Raw genomic sequence first — 18,184 nt, 5'->3', positions numbered from 1 at the left:
ATGCATCGAAAAACGTGATACAAACTTATTCTAAAACATTCATTTCCCTAATACTCTTACCATAATAAAATGAAACAAATGATCGTGTTTTTATTTATTTGGTGCAATATAGTATTGCTAAGCATATCTCAGAACCTATTGCTTTCCCCTCATGGTAGAGTATATGTACTTATATGTACTCATATGTACTTATGCATGCAGTAATACAAAATGGGTTATCAAAGAATAGCAGTCACATGCAAACACAAGCTAGAAATATAAACACAGACTTAAACATAGTTCTTAAAGAATTCAATAGTGTATGGTACATGGATGCAAAATGATTGTTTTACAAATCAATGTAATTCTTTCAAAGCTTAAGAACCTGATATGTACAGGCAGTAATATGCAGCGTCAGTTGATAATTTATGAACATTACATTTACATTCAAACACTCAGTCAACGATGAAACAAGGGAACATATGTAATCATAAGTATAAAGCACAAAAAGAAGTAAACATAGAGTAATCTTATTCTGTCTGTCTGACAGTTCAATGAATAAATGACATGATTTCCGAATACAACACCTAGTAACATCTAAAATGGTGCCAAAAAATTAATTTTGACAACTCATTCAAGACCCGCATGCCATTGCTTGTAAACTTACGATTTTGAATCGAGTACCTATGGAAAATTCTTGAGAAACACATTCTGTATATGTAAGAAGCGATGTAGTAAAGCACTTAGTGATCTTTATACATTTTCTATACGATTTTCTTTCGTATCTCTAAAATGTTCAAGATTCTGCATTTCTTTTCGATGTTATGCAATACCCTCATTCTAATGAAAATTTCTTACGTACTGTAGGGAACATACAAGTCTATCTTTATAATCATATTTGTCTTTTTGCAAAATTTCATAAACAGGCACAAAGTATCCCACAGTTTCTATATCGTACTGAAATGTTCGCTTCCAATTCCTTCTTATAACATTTTTTTTTTTTTTGGTACAGTTAAGTCTACCAAATTTACCCTTACTTTATGTATAACCGTAATTTTATGGTATATGGATATTTCTCTAAACCATCAACTTCTACGATGGTCGACTAAACACATTCATCCACATTCATCCTATCAAAATGTATCTCTGACATTTTAGTTAGAGAAGGTGTAATATGTGTGAAGCTGGAGGTAGAAGAAGGCTGCAAGTGCTGTTGTAGTATGGTCAAGTGTATGAGCAGCAAGGCAACTGAACAATTATGCTACAAGATATCCACATCATATGATGTTCGCATGATTAATCCTATCACTATAGATTTGTCATAAGCACGATTTTGATACACTCCATCATTCGTCAGTAGTTAAGTTGGCCGATACTCAGATTATCAATTTCTTTGTTTACTGACGATTCTTCCTTCGTACCACACTGCTCCGTTGCCATAAACACAATAGATATAATGAAACAACCGCTACTAATCGTTTATCATTCAATACAGCTGGAAAGATAAACAAAAATAGTTGGTGACCGAATTTTAACTGACAACTGGTCATGAAAAACCCTCCATATCAGTGTGAATAAATATATTTTCCTTTACGTATCGTATAAGTATACACTGTCCTCTGCATATTATTGACACTAATGCTTAAGCAATAATAAACATCAATTTATAAAGACAAAATGAAAATTTTTAGGAAGCATTTAATATAACGTCCAACGTGTAGAGTATCCCGGAATGGTGTGGACGTGGTTCAGTAGTTGATGACTAGTAATCTCGTCTCCCGGTTTCCAGGTGTACACCATTTCTGCCCAAACAAATTAGGTCTGTTCCTTTCGTGGCGTTCTCCAGGAGCTGTAGGACGTCTTGTTCCTAAGGTCCATTGTTGAACAACACGAGCAGTGTGGACGGGGTACTTGTGGTAGACCCTTCGCCAGCAGAGACGGCAAGAAACGATCCTCCAGCAGTTACTGCTACAGTCGTTGCAGTAAAGCGACCTCCCATGTTGAAACGTCACCCAGGCCATGTAATGTCACTTTCCTGTAGATGCCCTAGGTAAAGTGACATAACCGGGCCCCCTCGCTCATGTTGGCGCGGTCATTTGTGCCTATGGAAAACTGTGCGATTTTAACGTTTTAGTGGTTCGGCAGGTGTTCTATCATTTGTGGTGTATAAACAGTATATCATTAAAATTAGGCTATCCGCATGAATTTTTTTATTATCATTAGGAAGACTTTCTAGGTAAGACAAATCATTAACTCCCTACCAGGCGCAGTTCCTCCTCCAGAGTTGGATAAACATGTCCTCCGTGAACACTGCTTCAGACTAGAATCTAAGTTTCGCTGGGAATGTGTGGTGTTCCCTCAGTCCATTCCTCGCTGTAGTTCTCTGGTGTGCTCCTTTGTCGTGCAAAATTCGCCTGCCGCTCAACGGGGAGACGTCTTATGCCCATCACGTTCGCTGGAGGGGGTTTGCCTCTGCCGCTCATGTTCTCTCTGCCAACAATAAAACAAGCATGTTCACAAGGTTACCTAAATTGAGAATTTTATATTTTAATTATCAAGTTTATATGTTTATAAACCTAATTTCATAACATGAATAATCTACATATCTAAATGAAAATGTGTTACAATGATGATTATATTTCGAGATATGTTGCGTACTTTATCAAATCAGGCTCACCCATGTACAGTTTTTCTATACTTCCATCATTGCTGCCATGTCCCACTCCTTTTCACACAACTTATATCAATTCGTTAAGGTTACCGCTCACTGCACATCTTCTATTCCACTTCATGGTGTTTGAGGACAGGACAACTTCATGTGCGATGTGTCTTATGGAGAACACATTATCAGGGAGATTGACCGTGCGACCTCTGAGCACCAACCTCTCGTCTCTCCAATTCACCGTAGCCTACCTCACCACGATCCATTAGACAAGCAGGCATTGCCCGGCCAGCCGACCCTAGCCTACCTCACAATAACTCGGTACAGTAGCCACCACTCACCGGCCATTTTCTGGGCCACCTCACAGTGACACTATAGTAGCCACGGCTTTGCAGGTGACCGAGCCTACCCTACCTCACCATGATCTAGTGGAGTATCTTCCCGCTCAGCCGAACTTAATCTATGAAACCATACCTAACCTCCCCAGAGGCAGATAATCATATTGGTTAATGTACTATTATTGTGGCCTGCTGGTGTGAAAACGGATGAAGTGGCTTCGTATAGGGGACACTGACAACATGAGAAACAGATAACCAGCTGGCAGCTACCGAGCCAGCGCCGTGAGGTCATCCTAACCTTTTCATCACGACAAGACTTGTGTCAGCAAATTGAGTTTTACTCAGAGTGGATCAGTGACCTGCACCATACCTCTGCTCTAGTCTCCTGAAACCTCCTCACTGAAGCATGGGTAGCAACAACGCAGGGAGGAATAGCTACAATCTAGCTCTAAAAGAACGGCAACAGCTCCGTACAGGTCAGTAGCTGGTACGACGCTGTGGTCGGAACAGATATGACCGCATATTACCCAGCGCAATGTCACTTGCCTGACTGGCATGTTTATCCTGATCCCATCCCTAAGCATACGGAGAAATAGCAAAGTACTGCATTAAGTTTAAAAAACACTTTTGTAAACATTTCACCGAAAGAAAACACCCCTATAGTTACAAAAAAAAAACAAAAAAAAAACCCCGAAACGAACGTACAAGGCTACCAGTAGCAGTAGTTCACATATTTAACACTAGTAAACATACTACACCAAATTTAGATATGTGAATATAGAAGACAAAGGCTGAAAAAAATGTTATTCATGGCATTCTAAACGAAACCAAAATGATTTAGGTACGAGTTCTGTAATCCTTCCTACATATTGATACGCGGAAAGAGACCTCAAAGAAGGTAAAGTCTGACTTACCGAAAAGACGAGTAGACACTACGACATCAGGCAACACAGACATGAAATACAGAGCGTAGGAACACATCTGTCTCGTCAGGCGAGACGTGGAAGACTACAAATGGCGGCCATGGTCAGTGAGAATATGCACATATGTTCAGTTAGTCATACTCAATGAAAATGAAAACAGGCAGTAGTTATATGCAGAGTCAATTGATATTCTATGTGTGGTTGTGTTATCTATATTGAAAGAACCTCCACACTGCTTCATGTTGTCTAAAGGAATAGACCTAATTGTCATTGAGGCAACTGGGAGACGAGATGACTAGCTAACTATTGAACTACTTCCACACCCTTCGGGGATACTCTGCACGTTGTGTTAGATAGTACCTAAATATTGATTTTTAATTGTATTTATACAGTGTCGTTATACAGTGTAAAGTAAAATGTATGTATATGAATTATTTACGCAGGTATGGATTTCCATGAACAATTGTGTTAAATGGCGGCAACCAACTTTTTTGTTCGTCTTCCCAGCTGTATGTAATAAGCAACAATTGAAACAGAATATGAAAAGTGAATTGTTTCACTGTACCTTTGTTTTTATGCTGTATTAATCGACTCATCTCCCAACAACACATGGCAACTGAGCAATGATAACGAAGAGTCGTCAGTAATAAGGAAATGAATAATTCAAGCATCGATCAACTTGATTACTAACGAATGATAGAGTTCAGTTGCCTTGCTGCTCAGATATTTGCTCATACTACAGCAGTCACTTGTTTCAATGGTTTGCAGCTTTCTCCTTTACACCATCTGAGGTACATTTTGATTGTTAGTCGACCATTGTAATCGTTATCTTCATCCACAGAGGATACTGTCTATGTATACATTACCATAAATATCTATAGATAGATATTGTTCCATAAATGCAAGAATATTCCAAAAAAGGCCCAGTCCTCTGTTCCTAACGCTACCTCGCTAACGCGGGAAATGGCGAATAGTTTAAAAAAAAAAAAAAAAAATGCAAGAATAAGTTATAAGGAATTGGAAGTAAATATTTCATTACTAAACTGTGGATATGCTAATGTTTATGAAATTTTGCAAAAGACAAACGTAAGTATAAAGAGTTGTATGTTCCTAACATAGCGAAGCAAATAAATTTTCATTAGAATGAGGATATTACATAACATCGAATAGAAATACAGAATCTTGAACATAGTTACAAAAAATCTTATGGAAAATGTTTGAATATAACGAAATACAGTATGTATTTTTCACAAGAAAATTTCCATCAGTTTTCAACAATTCAAAATCTAAAGTTATTGTATGCAAACAATGTTATGCGATTCTTGTTCGAGTTGTTTCAATATCAATTCTGGCATCGTTTCAGATGTTATGAGGTGCAGTATTTGGAAATTGTATTATCTATTTACTGAATTGTCAGGCAGACAGTACAAGATTGCTCTACGTTTATTTTATTTTCTGCTTTATAATATTGATTGCATGTTTTCTCTTGTTTGTTCTCTTCTTGGATTTTAAATAAATTTTTTATAAAATCTAATTGACCGTACATTTCCATCGAGTATGACAATATGTGTATATGTAGATAAAAATACTTTGGCATTTCAGATTCTTAAGCTTTCAAAGAATTATCTTAATTTGTAAGACTTGATTATCTTAAATCCATTCAATTCTTTATATTTTTTTCTATTTCAAACAGATTTATGACTGCTTGTTTGCATGTGAATGTTAGACTGATATGCCTAGATACCCTATTTTGTATTACTGCATACAGTCTACCATATGGTGAAACTATTGTAATACTATATTGCGTTATATTGCACTATACTTTCAAAAACCCTTAACGCTATACAACAACAACGCAGGGAGGAATAGCTACAACCTAGCTCTGAACGAACGGCAACAGCTCCGTACAGGTCAGTAGCTGGTACGACGCTGTGGTCGGAACAGATATGACCGCATATTACCCAGCGCAATGTCACTGTGCATGTGGTTATGGCTTGCCTGACTGGCAAGCATGTTTATTCTGATCCCATCCCTAAACATACGGACAAATAAGTTTAAAAAACACTTCCTTTGGTGAACATTTCACCGAAAGAAAAACACCCCTTATAGTTACAAAAAAAAAAACCAAAAAAAACGAAACGAACGTACAAGGCTACCAGTAGCAGTAGTTCACATATTTAACACTAGTAAACATACTACACCAAATTTAGATATGTGAATATAGAAGACAAAGGCTGAAAAAATGTTATTCATGGCATTCTAAACGAAACCAAAATGATCTAGGTATGAGTTGTGTAATCCTTCATACGTATTGATACGCGGAGAGACCTCAAAGAAGCCCAGAAGGAAAATACATACAAATATTCCTACAATGCTAAGTAAAATCTGACTTACCGAAAAGACTAGTAAACACTACAACATCAGGCAACACAGACATGAAATACAGAGCGTAGGAACACATCTGTTCTGCGAGGCGAGACGTGGAAGACTAGAAATGGCGGCCATGGTGGGCGAGAAATAGATAAAAAGAAGAGCAATTCAAAGACAAGCATTTTGTGATGATTCCAGTAACGCAATTTGGAAGAGTGATAAACCTACCACAGAAAACGGGAAAGTCAATGGTAATTGTAGGATATTCAAATCTACCATAAAATTTACAGAGAATAAGATCCTTTGTTGTACTTTGTGTGATATGCTGTTTTTATCTAACAAATCAAAATCATTCTTTGAAAGCTGAAGACCGGAAATGCAAATGTATTTCTATTTACATTCGCATATGTTTAGTCATAATGTAAATGAAAACAAGCAGTAGTTATATGTAGAGTCAATTGATATTTTATTTGTGTTGTGTTATTTATATTGAAAGAAACGTCCACACTGCTTCATGTTGTCTAAAGGAACAGACTTAATTGTCATTGAGGCAACTGGGAGACGAGACGACTAGCCAGCTACTGAACTATGTCCACAACCCTACGGGGATACTCTGCACGTTGTATCAGATAGTACTTAAAAATCGATTTTCAATTGTGTTTATTATTTGATGATTATTATTGCTTAAAAAACAGTGTCAACATTATGCAGTGCACAATGTATACTTATACGATATGTAAAGGAAAATGTCTATATGAATTATTCACGCTGGTATAGATTTCCATGCTCAGTTGTGTTAAATGGCGACAACCAACTTTTTGTCTTTCCAGCTGTATGAAATAAGCAACAATTGAAATAGAATATATGAACGGTTAATTACTTCATTAAATCTATTGTTTTTATGCTTAAACGACTAACCTCCCACCAACACATGAGTAATACTAACGAAGAGGCGTCAGTAAGAAGGAAATTAATTTGAGTATCGGCCAACTTGATTGTACCCTCTTTGACTCGACTAAGGTTAAGCGCCCCCTATCAAACTTACACTTGGAGGAGTTACCCTCCTTGACAAAACGAAGGTTTATATTCATATGAAACTTATACGTGGAGGAGGTACATTCCCTTTCTCGGCGAAGGTATACACCCCTATCAAAATTACACGGTGAGGAGTTATACTTAGTGACTCGACGCCGGTATTTCTCCCGATCAAAATCACATATGGAGGAGGTATACTTTTAACACAGCGAAGGTTTACCCCCTATCAAACTTACACGTGGAGGAGGTACCCTCGTTGACTCGAAGATTTACCTCCATGTCAAATTTACACATAAAGGCGGTACCCTCCTTGGCTAGACGAAGATTTACCCCTTTTCAAATTTACATGTGGAGGGAGTACCCTCCTTGACCCGACTAAGGTTAACCCTCCAATCAAACTTACACGTAGAGGAGGTACCATCCGTGACTCGACGAAGGTTTACCCCCTTATTAGATTTACACATGGAGGAAGTACCCTCCTTGTCTCAACGAAGGTTTTCCCTGATATCAAACTTACACATGAAGGGGGTACCCTCCTTGACTCGACGAAGGTTTACCCTCCTTAAGAAACTTACACGTGGAAGAGGTACAGTCCAGGAATCGACGAAGATTTATCCACCTTATGAACTTTACAGATGGAAGAGGTAATCTCCTTGACTCGAGGAAGGTATATCCCCCTATCAAACTTACACATGGATGAGGTACAGTTCCGTAACTCGACTTAGGTAAACTCCCCAGTCAAACTTACGCATGGAGGAGATATCCTCCTGAACTCGACGAAGGTTTACCCCTAATAAATTTAGACGTGGAGGAGGTACCCTCCTTCACTCGAAGAAGGTTTAACCCCATATCAAATTTATCCGTTGAGGTGATACTCTCCTTTGAATCAACGAAGATTTACCCTTCAACCAAACTTACACACAAAGGAAGTACCTTCCTTGACTGGAAGAGGGTTTACCCCCTCTAGGAGACTTACACATGGAGGAGGTATCCTTCTTGACTCAACTAAAGTTTACCCCCTTATGAAACTACTCATGGAGGATGTACCCCTATCAAACTTACATGTGGAGGAAGTAGCCTCCTAATTCACTCTACATATCTTTCCCCCTTATCAAGCTTACACGCGAGGAGGTACCCTCCTTAACGAAAGTTTATCCCCATATGAAACTTACACGTACAGGCGGTACAATCTCTAACTCGACGAAGGTATAAACCCCTATCAAAATTACGCGGTGAGGAGTTATACTCATTCACTCGACGACGGTATTTCTCCCTATTAAAATTACACATAGAGGAGGTATCCCTTTGACATGACGAAGGTTTACCTCGTATCAAACTTACATGTGGAGGACGTACCCTCCTTCAAATTTACACGTGAAGGCAGTATCCTCCTTGGCTGGATGAAGGTTTATACCCATATCAAAATTACACTTGGAGGAGGTACCCTCGTGACTCGACGAAGGTATACCCCCATATCAAATTTACACGTGGAGGTGGTATGCTCCTTAACTCGAGGAAGGTTTACCCTCGTTATGAAACTTACACGTGGTGGAGGTACATACCCTAACTCGACTTAGTATACCCTCTCCTATTAAACTTACAAGTGAGGAGATATCCTCCTCCACTCGACGAAGGTTTACCCATATCAAATTTACACGTAGAGCAGGTACCCTCCTTGACTCAACAAATGTTTACACTCCGTAATAAAACTTACACTTTGAGGAGGTACCTTCCTTGACCTGAAAGTTTACCCACTATCAAATTTACACGTGGAGGAGGTAGCCTCTTTGACTCAATGAAGATTTAACCCCCTATCACACTTACACGTGGAGAAGGTACCATTCTTGACTCGACGAAGGTTTATCCCCTTTATAAAACCTACACGTTGAGGATGAAACCCCTTGACTTGACGAAGGTTTACCGCAATAACAAAAATGTAAGTTGTGGAGGCACCCTCTTTGACTCTACTAAGGTTAACCGCCCCCTATCAAACTTACACTTGGAGGAGGTACACTCCTTGACAAAATGAAGGTTTATCTCTATATGAAACTTACACGTGGAGGAGCTACATTCCCTTTCTCGGCGACGGTATACCCCTTTATCAAAATTACACGGTGAGGAATTGTCCTCTGTGACTCGACGCCAGTATTTCTCTCAATAGATTTATATATAGAGGAGGTATACTTTTGACACAACGAAGGTTTACCCCCTATCAAACTTACACGTGGAGGAGGTATCCTCGTTGACTCGAAGGTTTACCCCCATATCAAATTTACACATAAGGGCGGTACCCTCCTTGGGTTGACGAGGGTTTACCCTCCTTATGAAACTTATACGTGGAAGACAAACCGTCTTTGAATCGACGAAGATTTATCCACCTTATGAACCTTACAGATGGAAGAGGTACCCTCCTTGACTCAACGTAGGTGTACCCCATATCAAATATATACGTGAGAAGGTAGCCTCTTTGACTCGACTAAGGTTAATCGCCCCCTATCAAACTTACACGTGGAGGAGGCACCATCCCTGACTCAACGAATGTTTACCCCTTATCAAACTTACTCTTGAGGATGTACCCTACTTGAATCGAAAGTTTACCCCCATCTCAAATTTACACGAGGACGTACCCTCCTTGAATAGACGAAGGTTTACCCACATATCAAATTTACAAGTGGAGGAGGTACCCTCTTACACTCCATAAAAGATTACCCCCGTTATGAAACTTACACATGGAGGAGATACCCTCCTTGACTCGACGAAAGTTTACCCTACTTATCAACATTGCACGTTGAGGAGGTACCCTCCTTGACTCGACTAAGGTTAACCGCCACCTATCAAACTTTCAATTGGAGGAGGTACTATCCTTGACAAAACGAAGGTTTATCTCTATATGAAACTTACACGTGGAGGAGGTACATTCCCTTTCTCGACGAAGGTATACCCCCTTATCAAAATTACACGGTGAGGAGTTATACTTAGTGACTCGACGCCGGTATTTCTCCCGATCAAAATTACATATGGACGAGGTATACTTTTAACACAGCGAAGGTTTACCCCCTATCAAACTTACACGTGGAGGAGTTACCCTCGTTAACTCGAAGGTTTACCTCCATATCAAATTTCCACATAAAGGCGGGACCCTCCTTAGCTAGACGAACGTTTACCCTCCTTAAGAAACTTACACGTGGAAGACATATTGTCCTTGAATCGACGAAGATTTATCCACCTTATGAACCTTACAGATAGATGAGGTACCCACCTTGACTCGACGAAGGTTTATCCCCCTCGCAAACTTACACATGGATGAGGTACAATTCCGTAACTTAATTTAGGTAAACTCCCAATCAAACTTACGCATGCAGGAGATATCGTCTTAACTCGACGAAGGTTTACCCCCTAATAAATTTACACGTGGAGGAGGTACCCTCCTTGACTTAACGAAAGTTTAACACCTTGCGCGTGGAGGAGATATCCTCCTCGACTCGACGAATCTTTACCCAATATCAAATTTACACCTGGAGAAGGTACCCTCTTACACTCGATAAAGGATTACCCCCGTTATGAAACTTACATTTGGAGGAGATACCCTCCTTGACTCAACGAAAGATTACCCCATATCAAACTTGCACGTTGAGAAGGTAACCTCTTTGACTCGACTAAAGTTAATCGCCCCCTATCAAACTTACACGTGGATCAGGTAACATACTTGACTCAACGAATGTTTACTCCCTATCAAACTTACTCGTGATGATGCACCCTACTTGAATCGAAGGTTTACTCCCATATCAAATTTTCACATGAAGGCGGTACCCTTCTTGGCAAGACGAAGGTTTACCCCCATATTAGATTTACACGAGGAGAAGGTACCCTCCGTGAATCGACAAAGGTTTACCGACATATCAAATTTACACATGGAGGAGGTACCCTCCTTCATTCGATAAAGGATTACCCCCATTATGAAACTTACACGTGGAGGACATACCCTCCTTGACTCGACCAAGGTTGACCCCATATTAAAGATATAAGTAGAGGAGGGACCCTCCTTGACAAAACGAAGATATATCTCCATATGAAACTCATACGTGGAGGAGGTACATTCCCTTTCTCGACGAAGGTATACCCCCTTATCAAAATTACACGGTGAGGAGTTATACTCCATGATTCGACGCCGGTATTTCTCCCAGTCAAAATTACATATAGAGGAGGTATATTCTTAACACAGCGAAGGTTTACCCCCTATCAAACTTACACGTGGAGGAGGTACCCTCGTTGACTCGAAGGTTTACCTCCATATCAAATTTCCACATAAAGGCGGAACCCTCCTTGGCTAGACGAAGGTTTACAATCCTTAAGAAACTTACACGTGGAAGACATATTGTCCTTGAATTGACGAAGATTTATCCACCTTATGAACCTTACAGATGGAAGATGTACTCACCTTGACTCGACGAAGGTTTATCCCCCTCTCAAACTTACACTTGGGTGAGGTACAATTCCGTAACTCGACTTAGGTAAACTCCCCAATCAAACTTACGCATGGAGAAGATATCCTCCTCAACTCGTCGAAGGTTTACCCCCTAATACATTTACACGAGGTGGAGGTACCCCTTTGACTCAACGAAGGTTTAACCCCTTGCGCGTGGAGGAGATATATCCTCCTCGACTCGACGAATCTTTACCCACTATCAAATTTACATGTGGAGGAAGTAGCCTCTTTGACTTAATGAAGATTTAACCCCCTATCACACTTACACGTGAAGGTAACATCCTTGACTCGACGAAGGTTTACCTCCTTTATGAAACCTACACGTTGAGGACGTACCCTCCATAACTTGACGAAGGTTTACCGGCATAAGAAATTTATACGTTGAGGAGGTAACCTCTTTGACTCGACTAAGGTTAACCTCCCCCTATCAAACTTACACGTGGAGCAGGTAACATACTTGACTCAACGAATGTTTACCCCCTATCAAACTTACTCGTAAGGATGTACCCTGCTTGAATCGAAGGTTTATCCCCATATCAGATTTTCACATGAAGGCGGTACTCTGCTTGGCTAGACGAAGGTTTAACCCCCATATCAAATTTACAGGTGGAGGAGGTACCCTCCTTCACTCGATAAAGGATTACCCATGTTATGAAACTTACACATGGAGGACATACCCTCCTTAACTCGTCGAAAGTTTACCCTCCTTATCAAACTTGCACGTTGAGGAGGTACCCTCCTTGACTCGACGAAGGTGTACCCCCATATCAAATTTATACATTGAGGAGGTACCCTCTTTGACTCGACCAAGGTTAACCGCCCCCTATCAAACATACACTTGGAGGAGGTACCCTCCTTGAAAAACCGAAGGTTTGTCTCCATACGAAACTCACACGTCGAGGAGGTACTTTCTCTTTCTCGACGAAGGTATACACCCTTATCAAAATTACACGGTGAGGAGTTATACTTCGTGATTCGACGCCGGTATTTCTCCCGATCAAAATTGAATATGAAGGAGGTATAGTTTTAACACAACGAAGGTTTACCCCCTATCAAACTTATACGTGCAGGAGGTACCCTCGTTGATTCGAAGGTTTACCCCCATATCAAATTTACACAAAGGCTGTACCCTCCTTGGTTACACATAGGGTTACCCTCCTTATGAAACATACACTTGGAAAAGGTACCGTCCTTGAATCGACGAAGATTTATCCACCTTATGAAACTTACAGATGGAAGAGGTACCCTCCTTGACTCGACGAAGGTTTATCCCCCTCTCAAACTTACACTTGGTGAGGTTCAATTTCGTAACTTAATCTAGGTAAACTCCGCAAGCAAACTTACGTATGCAGGAGATACCCTCTTCAACTCGGCGAAGGTTTACCCCCTGATAAATTTACACGTGGAGGAGGTACCCTCCTTGACTCAACGAGGGTTTAAGATTTACCCCTTGCGCGTGGAGAAGATATCCTCCTCGAATCGACAAATTTTTACCCACTCTGAAATTTACAAGTGGAGGAGGTAACCTCTTTGACTCGATGAAGGTTTATCCCCCTATGACACTTACACGTGGAAGAGGTGACATCCTTGACTCATCGAATGTTTACCCTCTATCAAACTTACTCGTGAGGATGTACCCTGCTTGAATCGAAGGTTTACTCCCATATCAAATTTTCACATGAAGGCGGTACCCTTCTTGGCTAGACGAAGGTTTACCCCCATATTAGATTTACACGAGGAGGAGGTACCCTCCGTGAATCGACAAATGTTTATCCACATATCAAATTTACAAGAGGAGTAGGTACCCTCCTACTCTCGATAAAGGATTACTCCCGTTATGAACATTACACGTATAGGAGTGCCTTCCTTGACTCGACGAAAGTTTACCCTCCTTTTCAAACTTGCACGTTGAGGAGGTACCCTCCTTGACTTGACGAAGGTGTACCCCTCATATCAAATATATACGTTGAGGAGGCACTCTCTTTGACTCGACTAAGGTTAAGCGCCCCCTATCAAACTTACACGTGGAGGAGGTACCCTCCTTGAAAAAACGAAGGTTTATCTCCATATGAAACTTACACGTGGAGGAGGTATGTTCCCTTTCTCGACGAAGGTATACACCCTTATCAAAATTACACGGTGAGGAGTTATACTCCGTGACTCGACGCCGGTATTTCTCCCGATCAAAATTACATATGGACGAGGTATACTTTTTACACAACGAAGGTTTACCCCCTATCAAACTTACACGTGGAGGAGGTACCCTCGTTGACTCGAATGTTTACCACCATATCAAATTTACACATAAAGGCTCTACACTTCTTAGCTAGACAAAGGTTTACCCTCCTTAAGAAACTTACACGTGGAAGAGGTACCGTCCTTCAATCGACGAAGATTTATCCACCTTATGAAATTTACAGATGGAAGAGGTACCCTCCTTGACTCGACGACGGTTTATCCCTCTTTCAAAGTTACACATGGATGAGGTACAATTTCGTAACTCGACTTAGGTAAACCCCCCAAATCAAACTTACGCATGGAGGCGATATCCTCCTCAACTCGAAGAAGGTTTACCCCCTGATAGATTTACACGTGGAGGGGGTACCCTCTTAGACTCAATGAGGGTTTATTCCCCTATCACACTTAGAGAAGGTAACATCCTTGACTCGACGAAGGTTTACCCACTTTATGTACCCTGCTTGAATCGAAGGTTTACCTCATATCAAATTTACAAGTGGGGGAGATACCCTCCTACACTCGATTAAGGATTACCCATGTTATGAAACTTATACGTGGAGGAGATACCCTCCTTGACTCGACGAAAGTTTACCTTCCTCATCAAACTTGCACGTTAAGGAGGTACCCTCCTTGACTCGACGAAGGTCTACCCCCATATCAAATATATACGTTGAGGAGGTACCCTCTTTGACTCGACTAAGGTTAACCGCCCCCTATCAAACCTACACTTGGAGGAGGTACCCTCCTTGACAAAACGAAAGTTTATCTCCAGATGAAACTTTCACGTGGAGGAAGTATATTCCCTTTCTCGAGGAAGGTATACCTCCTTATCAAAATTATACGGGAAGGATTTATACTCCGTGACTCGACGCCGGTATTTCTCAAGATCAATGTTTCATATGGAAGAGGTATGCTTTTAACACAACGAAGGTTTACCCCCTATTAATCTTACACGAGGAGGAGGTACCTTTCTTGACTCGAAGGTTTACCCACATATCAAATTTACACATAAAGGCGGTACCCTCCTTGGCTAAACATAGGGTTACCCTCCTCATGAAACATACACATGGAAGACGTACCGTCCTTGAATTGACGAAGATTTATCCACCTTATAAACCTTACAGATGGAAGAGGTACCCTCCTTAACTCGACGAAGGTTCATCCCCCTCTCAAACTTACTCTTGGATGAGGTACAATTCCGTAACTCGACTTAGGTAAGCCCGCCAATCAAACTTACGCATGGAGGAGATATCCTCCTCGACTCAACGAATCTTTACCTACTATCAAATATACAAGTGGAGGAGGTAGCCTCTTTGACTTAATGAAGGTTTATCCCCTATGACACTTACACGTGGAGAAGGTAACATCCTTGACTCGATGAAGGTTTACCCCCCTTTATGAAACCTACACGTTGAGAACGTACCCTCCTTGACTTGAAGTTTTACCGCCATAACAAATTGATACGTTGAGGAGATACCCTCTTTGACTCGACTGAGGTTAACCTCCCCCTATCAAACTTACACGTGGAGCAGGTAACATACTTGACTCAACGAATGTTTACCCCCTATCAAACTTACTCGTGAGGATTTACCCTGCTTGAATCGAAGGTTTAAACCCACATCAAATTTTCACATGAAGGCGGTACCCTTCTTGGCTAGACGAAGGTTTACCCCCTTATCAAGTTTACACGAGGAGGAGGCACCCTCCGTGAATCGACGAAAGTTTACCCATACATCAAATTTACATGTGTAGGAGGTACCCTCATTCACTCGATAAAGGACTATCCCCGTTATGAAACTTACACGTGGAGGAGATCCCTTCCTTGACTCGACGAAAGTTTACTCTCCTTATCAAACTTGCACGTTGAAGAGATACCCTCCTTGACTCGACGAAGGTGGACCCCCAAATCAAATATATACGTTGAGGAGGTACACTCCCTGACTCGAGGAAGGTGTACCCCAATATCAAATATACACGTTGAGCAGGTACCCTGTTTAACTTGACTAAGGTTAATCGCCCCTTATCAAACTTACATGTGAAGGAGGTAACCTCCTTTACTGAACGAATGTTTACCCCCCTATCAAAGTTACACGTGTGGAGACATCCTCTTTGATTCGAAGGTTTACCCCATAGCAAATATACACGTGAAGGCAGTACCATCCTTGGCTCGAAGAAAGTCTACCCCATATCAAATTTACACGTGGAGGAGGTACTCTCCGTGACTCAACGAAGGTTTACCCCCATATCAAATTTACACGTAGAGGAGGTAATCTCCGTGACTCAACGAAGATTTACCCCCATATCAAATTTACACGTGGAGGAGGCACTCTCCTTGAATCAACTAAGGCTTACCAATCTATGAAACTTACACATGGAGTAACCCTCCTTGACTCGACGAAGGTTTACCCCCCTTATGAACCTTACACGTGGAGGAGTTACCTTCCTTGACTAGATGAAGGTTTTGCCTCCTTATGAAACTTACGCGTGGAGAAGGTACCTCCCTGACTCGAAGGAGGTTTACCCCGTGATCAAACTTACACGTTGAGGAAGTATCTTCCTTGAGTCGACGAAGGTTTACCCCTTATGAAATTTAAACGTTTAAGAGGTACCCTCTTTCATTCGACTAAGGTTAACCGCCCCCTATCAAACTTACACGTGGAGGAGGTACCCTCCTTCACTCAACAAAGGATTATCCCCGTATGAAACCTACACGCAGATGAAGTACATTCTCTATCTTGACGAACGTATACCCCACTATCAAAAATACACAGTGAGGAGTTATACTCCTTGACTCGCCGCCGGTATTTCTCCCTATCAAATTTACACAACGAAGGTTTCCCCCTTATCAAACTTAGACCTGGAGGAGATACCCTCCTTGACTTGAAGGTTTATCGCCATAAATTTACACGTGAAGGCGGAACCCTACTTGGCTCGACCATGTGGAGGAGATACCCTCCTTGACCCGACTAAGGTTAACCCTCTAATCAAACTTACACGTGGAGGAGGTACCATCCTTGATTCATTGAAGGTTTATCCCCATACGAAACTTACACGTGGAGGAGGTACATTCCCTAACTCGACGAAGGTATACTCCCTTATCAAAATTTCACGGTGAGGAGTTATACTCTTTGACTCAACGCCGGTATTTCTCCCTATGAAAATTACACATAGAGGAAGTATCCTTTTGACACAACGAAGGTTTACTCTCTATCAAACTTATACGTGGAAGAGGTACCCTCCTTGACTCGAAGGTTTAACACTATATCAAATTTACACGTGAAGGCGATACCCTCATTTGCTCGACGAGGGTTTACCCCCATTTCAAAGTTACATGTATAGGAGGTACCCTCCATGACTAGAATAAGGTTAACCCTCCAATCAAACTTACACGTGGAGGAGGTACCCTCCGTGACTTGACGAAAGATTACCACCATATCAAATTTACTCGTGGATGAGGTACCCTCCTTGTCTCAACGAAGGTTTCCCCGTCATATCAAACACACATGAAGGAGGTACCTTCCTTTGCTCGACGAAGATTTGTCCCCCTTATGAAACTTACATGTGGAAGAGATACCCTCTTTGACTCGACGAAGGTTTACCCCTCATAACAAACTTACACATGAAGGAGGTACCCACTTTGACTCGATGAAGGTGTAATTTACCTCCTTCACTCGACGAAGGTTTACCCTCTTATGAAACTTACACGTGAAATAGGTACTCTCCTCGACGCGACGAAGGTTTATCCCCCTATCAAGCTTACACGTGGAGGAGGTACAATTCCCTAACTCGACTTAGGTCTACCCTCCCTATCAAACTTACACGTGGAGAAAATATCCTTGTCGACTTGACGAAGGTTTACCCCTATCAAATTTACTCGTGGGGGAGGTACCCTCCTTGACTCAACGAAGGTTTAACCCCATATGAAACTTACACATGCAGGACGTAGCCTCCTTAACTCGACGAAAGTTTACCCCCTTTATCAAATTTACGCGTTGAGGAGGTACCCTCCTTGACTCGATGAAGGTTTTCTCCCTTTATCAAATTTCTACGTTGAGGAGGTACCCTCTTTGACTCGACGAAGGTTAACTGCCCCCTATCAAACTTACACATGCAGGGCGTACCCTCCTTGACTCGACGAAAGTTTACCCCCTTT

At 41.3% G+C, this 18,184-nt stretch overlaps 1 long non-coding RNA gene across 1 annotated transcript; it reads right to left on the bottom strand.

The window, feature by feature from the left end:
- Window positions 1-219: 219 nt before the first annotated feature.
- LOC139762802 (uncharacterized) lies at window positions 220-4,011 on the bottom strand. The gene is made up of 3 exons (XR_011715839.1): window positions 3,894-4,011; window positions 2,241-2,469; window positions 220-2,091 (listed from the first exon to the last, which is right to left on the bottom strand). It is a non-coding gene; the product is annotated as an uncharacterized lncRNA (long non-coding RNA).
- Window positions 4,012-18,184: the final 14,173 nt, after the last annotated feature.

This window comes from Panulirus ornatus, chromosome 44 (assembly GCF_036320965.1).
Source record: "Panulirus ornatus isolate Po-2019 chromosome 44, ASM3632096v1, whole genome shotgun sequence".
In the NCBI taxonomy this organism is placed as follows: Eukaryota; Metazoa; Arthropoda; class Malacostraca; order Decapoda; family Palinuridae; genus Panulirus; species Panulirus ornatus.
The sequence above is the reverse complement of the archived record's forward strand: the minus strand, read 5'-3'. Positions and strand labels throughout refer to the sequence as shown.